Source organism: Ambystoma mexicanum, chromosome 11, assembly GCF_040938575.1.
Source record: "Ambystoma mexicanum isolate Mex_15411 chromosome 11, UKY_AmexF1_1, whole genome shotgun sequence".
Lineage (NCBI taxonomy): Eukaryota > Metazoa > Chordata > Amphibia > Caudata > Ambystomatidae > Ambystoma > Ambystoma mexicanum.
The window spans coordinates 1,245,339,946-1,245,353,304 of record NC_090934.1 but is presented as its reverse complement, the minus strand read 5'-3'; the positions used below and the strand labels follow the sequence as shown (position 1 = coordinate 1,245,353,304).

Genomic DNA, 13,359 nt, shown 5'->3' with positions numbered 1-13,359 from the left:
TATGCCATACTGCAACCTTTTGGGCCTCTACTTTAGGCACATATTGTGGAACAACTCCAAATCTCTGGTGTGATAGAATTCTGAGAGTCCCTTTAGGTCTCTTGAAAGAGTTTTATCATACACAATCTTCTAAAGAGCTTTGTGTGGAGGTGAACATGGCACCAACCACTTCTTCTTGCGTTCCTGCTCCTCCGATGAAGGTCCATATTCACATTCGTGAAAATGTTGGTTTTCTGTCCATGAGTGAACGGTTGAACAGTGGTGCATCAATAAGCGCCATTTTTCAAGTAGAATTTCCACAGACCCATCACAAGTTTTGGAGCTCTACCAAAGACGGTTGTTCAAAGACTGAGACCACTGTAAAATATTTTCCAAACCCTTTTTTCTACCAGCAGCTGATTTGGCAACGTGCCATACATCAAATTGATGATGAATGTTTGGAAAATGCTCTCGCATGGCCTTGGCTATTGAAACATGTTCGTCAATGGCTATGAGGTCTATTTGCATTCCACTTGTTTGAAGATGTTTGAGGGATTTGATGAAACCACGTTTCTCCATGACCACAAAAGATGTACATTCAGACACCTGCACGATCTCCGACCTCACCATTTTTTACTTTCCATGTCTTGAAAGTGGTATGTGCAGTACTTTGCTGAAAAACCGGGGCAGTAACACTGTCCGTCGCCAGCTAGCCAGAAACGTTGGCAGAGAATGCACTTTCGATTGACATCTGTTCAATTTTCCAGGCTTCACTAATAGCAGGGAATAAGAATTCCCTTTCATATTTGTAGTTCTGGGTTTTAGCAAGTAACTGAACTCCCACAAATTGACAGAAACTGGACATCTGACTGAAAGTCGAGCCACAGAAAAGTAAAGCTGCTGAACATAGTAGATTTCCAGCTGGCACTTTTAACAGCATCGGTTGAGCGGACCATGAAAATGTATCATGCAGATGGACACAGCTGGCTTGGATTTTCAGGTTAGTGCCTTGTAATACACGTCACCAATGGCTCCCTGCATAATTCCCCCCTCAATGTATGGACACATTTCAGCATCAGTATAATCTCCACCAGGCAGCTGTCGAATACAGTGTATGTTGGCTCCTTTATTAGTCAATCATCCTGCATGAATGTGGTTTGTGACTCAACTGTGGTGGACAATTCGCCCAAACTAGGCAAACTGTAGTCAAGATCTTTGGCAAGTTCCTTTGTCAATTGCGTTGAAGCTTCAGTCTCTGTTAATTCAGCTTGTGTTATTTGCACACGAATTGGAGAAACTGTCAACATCGAATGTTTATTGGGTGGACTTTTTTTTGCGGGTGTAAATTGTGTTAAGTGGTCTGTGAGGAATTCCAATGTATCATTACATTCAGTTTCATCTTGTTGAGTTCTCACATTGTAGCAATGGTCCAAGAACACTTTGCTGGCTTCGCCTATCACATTCCATTCAGTTTCAGGCCATTGGGTACAAGCATCACGAGTCTGCTTATTGACTGGACCACGCTGCTCTGCATATAGTAGTTGCTCCATGGTGAAATCTTTTTGGCAAGCGACATCTTTGGTTTCATTTGTTGTCTGGGTCTTTATACTTCTTTTCCTTCTGGGCCTCTAGGAGATGTGTAGTAAAAACATGTTCAATGTATAGCACACATACAGCAGATAGCACTTTAAATACAAAAACATGTTATGAAGACAACACCAGCCCAAAACACTTCCAGAAAACGAAATTGTTGTTAGTTACCCTTGTTTTCTTGATTTTCTGTGAACTCGTGGTCTTCTCTTTCACAATCACACCAGCAAGCTGAAAAAAAAATAAACGTTTATATGGTTTAAATCAAGCACATTTCTTTAACACGCAAACGAACATATTTAAATATTTACAAACAGAACCAACTTGATTGAATGAAAAAAAAATACCACATAAAAATGTATTACAAATGCTATTTGATGTCCAATTGTAGCCAATAGTAGTTTATGTTCACCTCTGATCCATGTGCCTCCACTTCTAATTCCACACCTTGTGTAGATTCCTTAAATAGAATAATCTTTTTTTTTTAAAAGTCAATCGTATTGGAAATTAAAATCTTTCATTGCACACAGCGCTTACACACATACCCTCGCAAACAGTGTATGTCGTTTAGTCAAAATATACATTTCAAATTTCACCCGATAGCCATCCAAGATGGCAAGTATACTAGAACGGAGATCACTGTGCAAAACATAATGATTGTAATGTTGCCCTCAAACATTTTGCAATGTATTCTGCATTATGGAGGAAGTGAAACGTTAACTCTGAAATCATAAAAGTTTGAAACACTGCACGTTTATATGCATGTCACTGTCTAATTAATAATATCCTAGGTAGGATTTACTTTCTTTCATTCAAGGGAAATGTGAGTATGGATACCTCATACACTGGACTAGCTGCAAAGGACCATGTAATTGTAGTCGAAGTACCAGCATCCCCCTGTAACACAGTACTTGTTTTAGTATGGATGAAAACAGCGCAAAGGAACTGAGACAATGGGATGCAGACAATGGTACATATAAAGAGAAACCCATAAAGGCCACCTAGCGTAAACAACAGACAGGATACATAAACATTTTCATATTATTTGAAATTCCATGCATAATACATGCTCGTAAATGAAAAGTGAAATAAAATTACCTGATTTGGCACTTGAAATGGTTGACTCTGGGAAAAACTAATGAATTCCGCATCTTGCTTCTACATTTTCAGTGCATTGTCATAAAGTGGTACAAGGGAAAATTAGATTTGCATTAGATATGTGGGAAGATCCAACTGTCGAGAATATAAACTTCTGCATGTCTGTCGGGCTCACCATTGGTGTACAGGACGTGTCTGTGGTTTCGCCACTTGCAAGGGTCTGTGCTTCAGTCAGTATGCTCTCCTAAAGAAATGGACATGTCAAGCAACCGATTACGAACAAATTATGGTTCTTTTGAAGGGCATTATGGCATTGTTTTCTATGGTTATAATTACTTCATTTTGTCATGAACCATCAAACTCGCCCCTTCTGGGCCTCCTGGTCCCTGACACGTCGGGCCTTACACTCCTAATACTACCATTAGAACGCTGCTCACCAGTCTTCACGTTCTACGCAGCGTCCTCTATAAAGAAGCCACACCCCCGCTGCCCCACGCGTCTCAACGCTGCTACTAGCTGGGATCGGACGTGTGCTCCGAACCTTCTCTACTGCTACTTGCTATCCCCTGGATTCCCTTCTCCCGACTTCTTCCCTATTTCCTAACTTCCCGGATTCCCTGCGTCGCCTCCGCGTGCCCCCCAACTCCTTCTTGAATACTCCCAGAGTTTCCCGTGATCCTGGACATCAAAGCTGAACGTAATCTGGAAGCCGAGGACAGCCGAGCGGGCTTATTTAAGTCCCGAACCATACGAAAGAAGACTCCACCTAAAGAGGAACTTGGGCAACATTGACAGGTGAGAAGGGGGGAAACCTGTAACAGATTGAGACGCCACCTGACCGAAGTCGATACAGACATGGAGGCGGCCATCCAGGATCTTATGCGTGGCATGCAAGAACTATCGACCGAAGTACAGAACTTGAAAGCGGAGAACGCCGCGCTGAAACAATTGGTACTTTCACGCGACTCTGCCTCAAAGGACAGCGTGCTATTGGGCGGCATTGTTGACAAATATGACGGCTTTGCAAAAACCCTCCGAGGATTCCTGGATTCTTGTTTGGTCCACTTTACCTTTAAACCTTATTATTTTTCCACCCCGAGGGCTAAAGTGGGCTTTATTATTTCTCACCTCTCTTGGAATGCCTTAGCCTGGGCCACACCATTAGTTAACACCGGAGATTCCCTTTTGGATGATTATGATGGGTTCATTCAAGCACTAAAGACTATGTTTGACGGCCCAGAACTGGTCTTTAGTGCTCAAGAAGGTTTACTCGATTTCCAGCAAGGCTCTCAGGACATGCTCACCTACGTAACTCGATTCACGCAATTGGCTAAAGAAGCGGGTTGGCCTTCTGAAGCTTGCTTCACCCTCTTTCAAAGAGGGCTAAATGAAGATGTTAAGGATGAATTAGCCAGGGTAGCACGTCCTAGTTCTTACCAGGCACTTATGGATCTTGCTCTACAGATTGATTTCCGCATCCAGGAAAGAAAGGCAGAGAAAAGGAAGACCAAGTCAACCATCCAAACAAATCCTCTTGTGAGCCCTTCAAAATCCGAAGATTCTCCTGTTCCTACAAATGAACCCGAACCCATGCAGCTAAGGGCCTTCCGTGGACTCATATCCCCCCAAGAAAGGCTGAGAAGGATCCATACTGGCTTATGCATGTACTGTGCCTCGGACAAGCATTTAGTCAGAGAATGTCCCTTAGCCCCTCCACGGCGTTCGGGAAACGCCAGCTCCCGATCCTAGATGGAGCTCAGTTTCGGGAGAGAGATGCAGGCTCCACATCTATACCACAATGCAAACACTGAAAGGAGCAGGGTAACTCTAGCCTCTGGACCAGAGTATTATAATAACATCAAGAAACAGAAAAGATATGTCCAGAGCAAAATATGTTTAGAAAAAATGTATCCAAATTTATTAAAGGTGATACAAAAATTGAAAACTAGTGAATAAATCACTCAAAATTATTATACACTGATCATTTTAACATAACAGAACAGCAGCAACAATATGCCGAAAATCGGCTAAAACTTCATCACTCATACTCAACATACATAGTACATACATACACACACAACTCATCATACCGTGGCATACATCCAAAGTACTAAAAACACAGAAAACATGCTAAGAACCAATGGGGAAGAGGAATTCATAACTAGTCCCCATAATAACACTCATTATTGCGGTGTTTACAAACAATAGAAATAATTCACAAACAATCTATTGTCAGGGTGGATAGGAAGAACAAATGCAAAGATCACATCCCTGTAGAATTTTTTCTCTCGACCGGTTTCGACGTGTAGTGGTGGTTAACTGAACGTCTTCCTCAGGAGGTGGGTGTTACCATTCTGAAAAACAAGTACGCAAAAGCGACTATAAGCTACTACATGAAAAAGTCTTTGCCGACTGCCTGTAACATACAATTAAAGAAGGAGAAAAAGGACTGCTGCTAGCAGCCTAAGTTATTAAAAACAATTAAGAACCGTGTATACCATAGTGAAAATAAGCATATACGGCCCCCGCTACAACAGCTGTGTAAACCAGAACAAGAGGGTAAGTGACTCCCAAAAGAGAACCGTGCAAGATGAAAGGGAACCTTCAAGACCATGGTGGATCGGCAACAAGAATGTATATATATAATAATATATATCTAAATACCAAAAAAGCCTGACCAATGGCAATGTCTGTATCTAAAAAGAACTAGTAGTGGACTAACCTGATGAAAACCTAGCTGCTGCAAAAATCTATGCAGTGTAGTGTGGCCAGTCACGCGAGACAATTCAGGACTAAAACATAACCTGAAACCAGAAACAAGACCAGAATGCACTAGGTCAGATAAATAAAAAAATATATATAAAAAAATAAAAAATAAATAAAAAACCTAGGTTCAAAGTGGAGTGCCTATGACTAAGGCAAAAATAATAATAATAGCTCACCTGGAGGGCGCCCCATGCAGTTTAAGATGATCCAGCGCTGCATGTATTTGAAAAGTGAAGAGGCAGCGCAACTTAGCCTGAGCCTTCAACGCCGTCTGTAAATGACTACAAAAGTGGCAAAAGAGCTTCATTACAATGTTAAATGGCAAGCAGTGATATCTATACCATCCTTGAACTCTCCTGGACAAAACTCCCTGGTAGTCTTACAGGCTTTTCTATTGTCATCTAAGAAGGAATCCTACCCCATTCTGGCACTAGTGGACTGTGGGGCCATGGGAATATTCATAGATCAGGAAGGGTTCCTTAAACATCACATTCCTTACGAATCCCAGAACGTCCTGCAACCTGTAGAAGCAATTGATGGAAGACCTTTTTCTTCTGGACCCATAACCCTTCAGACTAAGGAAATTGAGCTTGCTATAAACCATCACCGAGAAAGGATAAAGTTTGACATCATAAAATCTGCCCATTACCCAATGGTTTTGGGAATGCCCTGGCTACAAAAACACAACCCATACATCAGTTGGACAGCTGGTTCCCTGTTCTAGGTCTTGAATTTTGCATGTCCCATTGTCTGCTCCAGGATCCTTCACCGACAACATCAGAAGAACATTCAACAACTCAGCAAGATCCTCTTATGGTCTCCAACATCGTCCAGGTTCCTAAAACCTACCAGCAATACCCGATGTGTTTTCTTCTGCTATTGTCCAAGCCCTGCCACCCCATAGGCCTGAGGACTGTGCTATTGAAACCGAACCTTCAGCCGTGATTCCCTTTGGAAGGATGTTTATCCTGTCTGAACCAGAGAAAAAGGCCCTTCGTGAATACCTAGATACTAACCTAAGAAACGGCACCATACGACCATCCAAGTCTCCGGCTGGAGCCACATTATTTTTTGTTCCTAAAAAAGACACCAAGGAACTCAGACCTTGTCTTGATTATCGAGGTCTTAATCAGTGCACCCTTAACGATCATTATCCATTACCCTTGATCTCGGATATCCTGCAAGCCGTAAGAGGAGCCGTAATATTCACCAAATTCGATCTCAGGGGTGCTTATCACTTGATTCGTATTACAGAAGGTGACGAATGGAAGACAGCCTTCAGAACACCCTTTGGTCATTACGAATACTTGGTCATGCCCTTTGGACTCTCTAATGCTCCGGCAATCTTCCAACGTTTTATGGACCGGGTGTTTTCGGATATGCTATTTCTTTTCGTCATCGTCTACTTGGACGATATTTTGATATTCTCTAAGGATCCTCTCAAGCATGAAGAACATGTTAAATCAGTGTTACAACGGCTACGTGAATGCAAGCTTCTAGCAAAACCCGAGAAATGCCTTTTTCATGTTTCCACTGTTCACTATCTAGGATTTGTCCTTAGCCCAGATGGCATAGGCATGGATCAATCCAAGGTTAAGGCCATACTATCCTGGCCAACTCCGACCTCCGTAAAACAGATCCAATCTTTCCTGGGCTTGGCCAATTTCTATCGGAAGTTAATACCATCCTTCTCCGAGATTGTTCAACCGATCATCTCCTTGTTGAAGAAAAATACTCCCTATCATTGGACCCCAGCCCAGGAGAAGGCCTTCCAACACCTGAAAACAGAATTTACACAAGCCCCCATCCTGGTTCAACATGATATAAATCGACCATTCCTAGTGGAAACAGATGCCTCTAACTATGCCATCGGAGCAGCTCTGAAACAGGAACTAGATGACGGGCTGGAACATCCTATTGCCTATCTTTCACGGACATTGACCTCCAGTGAAACTCATTACTCAGTCTTAGAAAAGGAACTTCTAGCCATCCGTCAAGCCTTCACCGAGTGGCGTCATTTACTTCTGGGAGCTAAGCATCCTGTCCAGGTTCGGACGGACCATCGAAATCTCCAAGTGTTACAGGCCCTGGAATGCAGGAACAGCCGTCAGGCCCGTTGGGCGTTCTTCTTTGCTCAATACCAGTTTCAAATTCACCATGTTCCGGGAACACAAAACGTAATTGCTGACGCCTTGTCTCGGCGCCCTGACTATGAACCTCCTGATGACCGAACATTTCCCAAGATGTTTCCGCACACAATAATTGTAGCCCAGGCGACCAGCCTCCTAGATGAAGTCCGCAGTCAGACTCAATCTTCGGAACTCTGGAAAGATATCTCGGACAAGAACCAGTGGAAACTGAAGACCAAAAATGGATACTTGTTCAAAGACAATGCCTTGGTCATCCCAAAACAAAAACTACAGCAAAGGATAATAAATCTCTGTCACAATACTCTTTACTCTGGGCATCGTGGTATTACCAATACCCTCCGATTAATACAAAGGCAATTTTGGTGGCCTGGAGTGAAAGCTGATGTACAAAGGTATATCCAGGCATGCTCTGTCTGTAATCAAAACAAACATGACGACAAGAGACCAGCGGGTCTATTGCAGCAACCTCCACTTCCAACAAGGCCTTGGGAATTCATAGCAACAGACTTCATTGTGGAATTACCACCTTCCAGGGGATACACAACCATCATGGTCACCATTGATTTGTTCACCCATGTGGCCCATTTTACACCTCTGTTTAAACTGCCATCCTCGTCAGAACTTGCTGGAATTTTCCTGGAACACATATTCCGACTGCACGGACTTCCTTCCAAGATCATATCAGACAGAGGGCCCCAACATTTCTCAGTTCTGGAAACATCTTTGCCAAATACTAGGAATCCAACGTGCTCTTTCCTCAGGATATCATCCCCAAACCAACAGAGCCACAGAGCGCGTAAACCAAACCTTGGAACAATACCTCCGTTGCTTCGCTACCAAGGTCCAGGACGATTGGTCCCTCTTAATACCAGTGGCAGAATTCGCCTATAATAATTCGGACCACTCTGCTATTAAGACCAGGCCTATTTCTGTAGCCAAGGATTCCACCCTTCGGTTCTACCCTCCCTCCTTCCTCATCCTACACCAGTTCCAACAGTCGATTCCTGGATTGAAATGCTCATTAATCTTCAAAGAGAAGCCAAAGAACAATTAGAAAAGGCCAGGACCCAGACCAAACTGTATGTAGACTCCAAACGAAGACCAAGCCCCTCCTACACAATAGGGGATAAGGTTTGGCTGTCCTCGAAACTGCTACCACGGAATGTGCGACCAAATAAATTGGCTCCCCTTTATTATGTGCCATTCCTTATAAAGGAAATCATCAACCCAGCGGCCTACCGACTCAAGCTTCCAGACTCCTGGAAGAAAATCCACCAAGTTTTCCACATGTCTTTAATGAAGCCATATTTTCAGACCTCTCAAACTAACCTTCGGCCCAAACCAGTATTCATCAATGACCAACTGGAGTAGGAGGTCTCCAGGATTTGCGATTCTAGATATAGACGTGGCAAACTCCAGTACCTGGTGGAATGGAAAGGATATCCCCCCAGTGAACGCACTTGGGAACCTCTCTCAAATCTAAATACCCCCAGGCTACTCAGAAGGTTCCATCACATACACCCGGGCAAACCCGGTGGAACGAGTTTCCGGAGGAGGCATGCTGTCATGAACCATCGAACTCGCCCCTTCTTGGCCTCCTGGTCCCTGACACGTCGGGCCTTACACTCCATAATACTACCAACATGGCGGCAAGCTCAGAACGCTGCTCACCAGTCTCCACGTTCTACGCAGTGTCCTCTATAAAGAAGCCACACCCCCGTGGCCCCACGCGTCTCAACGCTGCTACTAGCTGTGATCGGACGTGTGCTCCGAACCTTCTCTAGTGCTACTTGCTATCCCCTGGCCGCTGGATTCCCTTCCCCCAACTTCTTCCCTATTTCCTACCTTCCCGGATTACCTGCGTCGCCTCCGCGTGCCCCCCAACTCCTTCTTGAATACTCCCGGAGTTTCCCGTGATCCTGGACATCAAAGCTGAACGTAATCTGGAAGCAGAGGACGGCCGAGCAGGGTTATTTAAGTCCCGAACCATACGAAAGAAGACTCCACCTAAAGAGGACATCAGGCAACATAGACAGGTGAGAAGGGGGGAAACCTGTGACACATTTGAGGCTCTATAAACCAGGGACAGATATATGGTAAAATGTGGTATAGTGAAATTGTAAAACAATCTGGTAAATGTGCAAACTAGTAAGGCACATTTGCACCAAAAGCAACAATCCGTTCATGAAGTTTCCTTTTCAGTACCCCACCGCCTACAGCTAATTCATCATCCGGGACTTACCTGAGGCGGGGTGTGCATCAATAGAGTTGGAATTGCATTTAGAAGCAATTTATGAGAAATTCTGGGTCAACGCTTTTCTATGTACTTCGATTGGTCGTATATATCGTCTGTAAAGTGCAGGCTGCAGGTGCGGAATCGATTGGCCCTCAAGTCCTACAAGACATACTGCGCTCTACTTTCAATTTTGTCCACTGCAAAACCACAACATCAAACCCATCTTCTTATTAAATCAATATTCCTCAGGAATGTATGCAGGACTGCCCTGACTTGACATGGCTCCTAGAGGGGCAACGGAAAACCATACAAGCAGGCATTCTTGAAAAATCTATAAGATCTGGATTAAAAAAAATATATAATATAAAAAAATTAAAAAAAGAAAAAAATAGAATACTACTGTATGAATGAGATTGATGCAAGAAAGATGCCATTCTATTACAATGGACATTGATTAAATGTGCTATATATTGAGATCAAAACACTTGAAACACAACGGTAAAGTCATTGAGATGGATGAACATTACACTACTAGGTACATTCGGTCGAAATAGATAATTTGAGATCAGAAATAGATGTATAGAGAAGTTAATAGGTGATCTGCCCTTACCTTGACTAACAAACAATTCGATTCAGCAACCAGAGGAGCGAGTAGCAGGAGAACAGGTAGCATGATAAAGAGTTGACTTCCAGTGCTCAGAGATGTTCTCTGGCAAAATATCAAGGGATTTATAAAGGATTAGAAAAGTGAGTGTGAATGTGTGATGTGTTTCTGGCGTGGTCTGTGAGAGGGGAGCCTGGAAACAGTTGGTCTGGGGAGGCCATGTGAACAATGGCCTCTGTGCGGAAGACACCTTTGAAGTGTACATGGTGTTTGGCACCTTGGCCGTTCCCACCCACCCAGTACTGTAGTGGGTTATAATGGAGGGGGTATGGATTGTTGCAGAGTACGTGAGCGTAAAAGGGTGCCAACCATTCTTTCATGTCCCTCATAGACTTGCCACCAGCTGGGCGCACTTTTATTTATTGTATGTATTGTCTTATTTTATTGTTATTTTATGTACTGCACTGCCCCCCTGCCCCTTTCCGCACGCACTTTTCACCCCCCCCTGCACTTTCACAATCTGAATGTCACCGGGCCTAGTAACATCGTTGTCTGTCTTCCCTCCGTCGTCCCTGTCTTTCCTGTCTTTCCTCCATAGCCTCGCCTTGAAACTCGTGTATAGGCGCGTTATAAATGCCATATCAAATCAGACAAGTGAGCGTGTCCTTGATTCACTGAAAAATTGAAACAATTCATAAAAGCAAATTTGTATTTTATTGCTGATGTTGATGGCACAAATATACTACAAATTGTATACTTAGGGTTGCAGCAGTGTTTAAAAATCCCCTGTACTGTCCGTTGTCACTGGGGAATTTGGTGCAAATGGCTCCAATGACACAGGCAGGTATTACTCGAACGCGGAATTCAAGTGCCCCATAAAGCCACCATGTAAATGAACGGTAGGCCACCAGCCTGTACCACCTGTGGAAGAGAAACATACATACTGTATTTAAATGAACCTGATAAGTGTACAAACCTTACTTGAAAATGCACCATATATCCTATGGCATAGCTGCCCATACAAAAGTTACTTCATGGATCAATGAGCTTGGGCTTTGAAGTTACACATTACAAAAGTGAATACACATGCAATCCATAACGTTTGGGGCACAGAGAAATATTGTTTCTTAGTTGAACATGAAAGAAACATAAGATGAACACTCCGATTTTCCAAAAGCACGAGAAATTTATTGAATTGGCAGACTACATTAATTGGGCAGTAATGAATCAAAGTTACGACAATAAAGGAGACAAACATGAAATGTTAGTGGCCTCAGTGGTCAAAATGACATCACATCTAGAGTACACTTACTCGTTACTTGGATAGCAAGGGCGAACTGTTGCGCAAAGTTCATGCATAAGCACCATCATAATCCTCAACACAGACCTTGTGAGGCAGGCTGCCTTGAAGTCATGCAGCTGGGTAACGCGTAGTCGTGGTGTGTCTTCTTCAGATATGTAGGCCAAGCATCCAGAGTTTTTTTTTTGCTGTAGCAGTTCTCCTCCTCGGTTGGCATGACCTCACACCGATTGCAGGTACACCAGGTGGAAATGTCTTCCATTCGACTAGGTTCAGGAACCAGTGATTCATCTTCCCAACTGTCGTCCGATGCCCCATCGTTTCTGCATCTTTCTCTATCAACTAATTCCACCTCAGAATACTCTGGCTCGTACTGATAGGGCTGTATTGTTGCCATTATACGACAAAATGTTTAAATCAAACAGAAGTAACAATGCAAATCAATAGTAATGCTAGTATAAGTATCTGTTCACAGGGGCTCTGCAACGATCATACCTGAACAGAGCAGAAACGAGTCACAGGCTACATTAAAAAAAGACAGTGAAAAGATTGAAAAAGCAACTCTGATGTTGTCTGATGAGAAGCGATCCGTTTAAACTTATTGAGGAAAGAGGTGTCCTACTATTTCCATGGAGACATCATTAGCTGGCGCACAGAGAACGTTGACATGAGACGTGCATTTGCGCTGTGAAATGGGCCGCACGCGTCTAGTGATGTCAGCTTCAGGGGCGGTTGATATGATTTAGTGCCACTTGAACTGAGGGCAATCGATCCACAGATAAGATTAAGACAAGATGGCCGCGCCCGACTCAATTTCGCATTTGTGTAAAAGTGGGGAAAACTAAGGTAAGCTACATAGGAAATGTTTTTACGATCGATCACAATTTGTTTAAAAACACATGCCCGAACGCTCAGGACCATGACATTTTTTAGCGCACTATTCCTTTAAGCATAAGGCCTGTTGTGCCACCCCAGGCCTAGAGGATCTGATAAATGTTGTTCAAAGTGATGTAATTGCCTGAGATGGGAAGGAAGGTATGGGTATTGTCTGAATAATTGGTGTAGGTGATACCTGTGTCATCAGGGAGGTCAAAAAGTAGTTTAGTAAACATTTTATAAAGCGTCAGGGAGACACAGGGGCCTTGGGGGACTCTGCAAGTGACTGGAGGGGGGAGCTGCGGAGGTGGAGAAGACTCATTGTACGGTTGGAGAGGAAGGACTCAATCCAGCCTATGGCAGAAAACGTGTTGAAAGGCTTTGGCATAGGATTTTGTGTTCAACCAGATCAAAAGGCATCTGAGAGATCTAGTAGGAGGAGGGCCAGATTACTGTTGTCTATGATTTTGTTCATTTTGATTTTTAGGTCTAGGAGAGCTGATTCCGTTCCTTGGCCAGGTCGGATTCCAGATTGGAGCAGACCTAGGATGTTATTGGTTTCGAGATATTTTTGGATTTGCAGGTAGGCTGCTCCGTACAGTATATTGAATAGGATGGGGACCATCGTGATAGGGCGGTAGTTGGTAGGGGTATTTGGGTCTAGCAATGTTTTTTCTTTTCCAGGATTGGGAGGACGCAAGCATCTTTTAGATTGGAAGGTATATTACAGGGGAGTTTTTATGAGTAAGGCAGGGAAGGG

At 43.5% G+C, this 13,359-nt stretch overlaps 1 long non-coding RNA gene across 2 annotated transcripts; it reads right to left on the bottom strand.

Annotated features, from left to right (window-relative positions):
• Window positions 1-4,558: 4,558 nt before the first annotated feature.
• LOC138504837 (uncharacterized) lies at window positions 4,559-5,751 on the bottom strand. 2 transcript variants are annotated; one of them, XR_011280002.1, is made up of 3 exons: window positions 5,610-5,751; window positions 5,390-5,471; window positions 4,559-5,021 (listed from the first exon to the last, which is right to left on the bottom strand). It is a non-coding gene; the product is annotated as an uncharacterized lncRNA (long non-coding RNA). The 2 variants fall into 2 exon arrangements; XR_011280003.1 differs by lacking the exon at window positions 5,390-5,471.
• Between the last annotated feature and the right edge of the window lie 7,608 nt (window positions 5,752-13,359).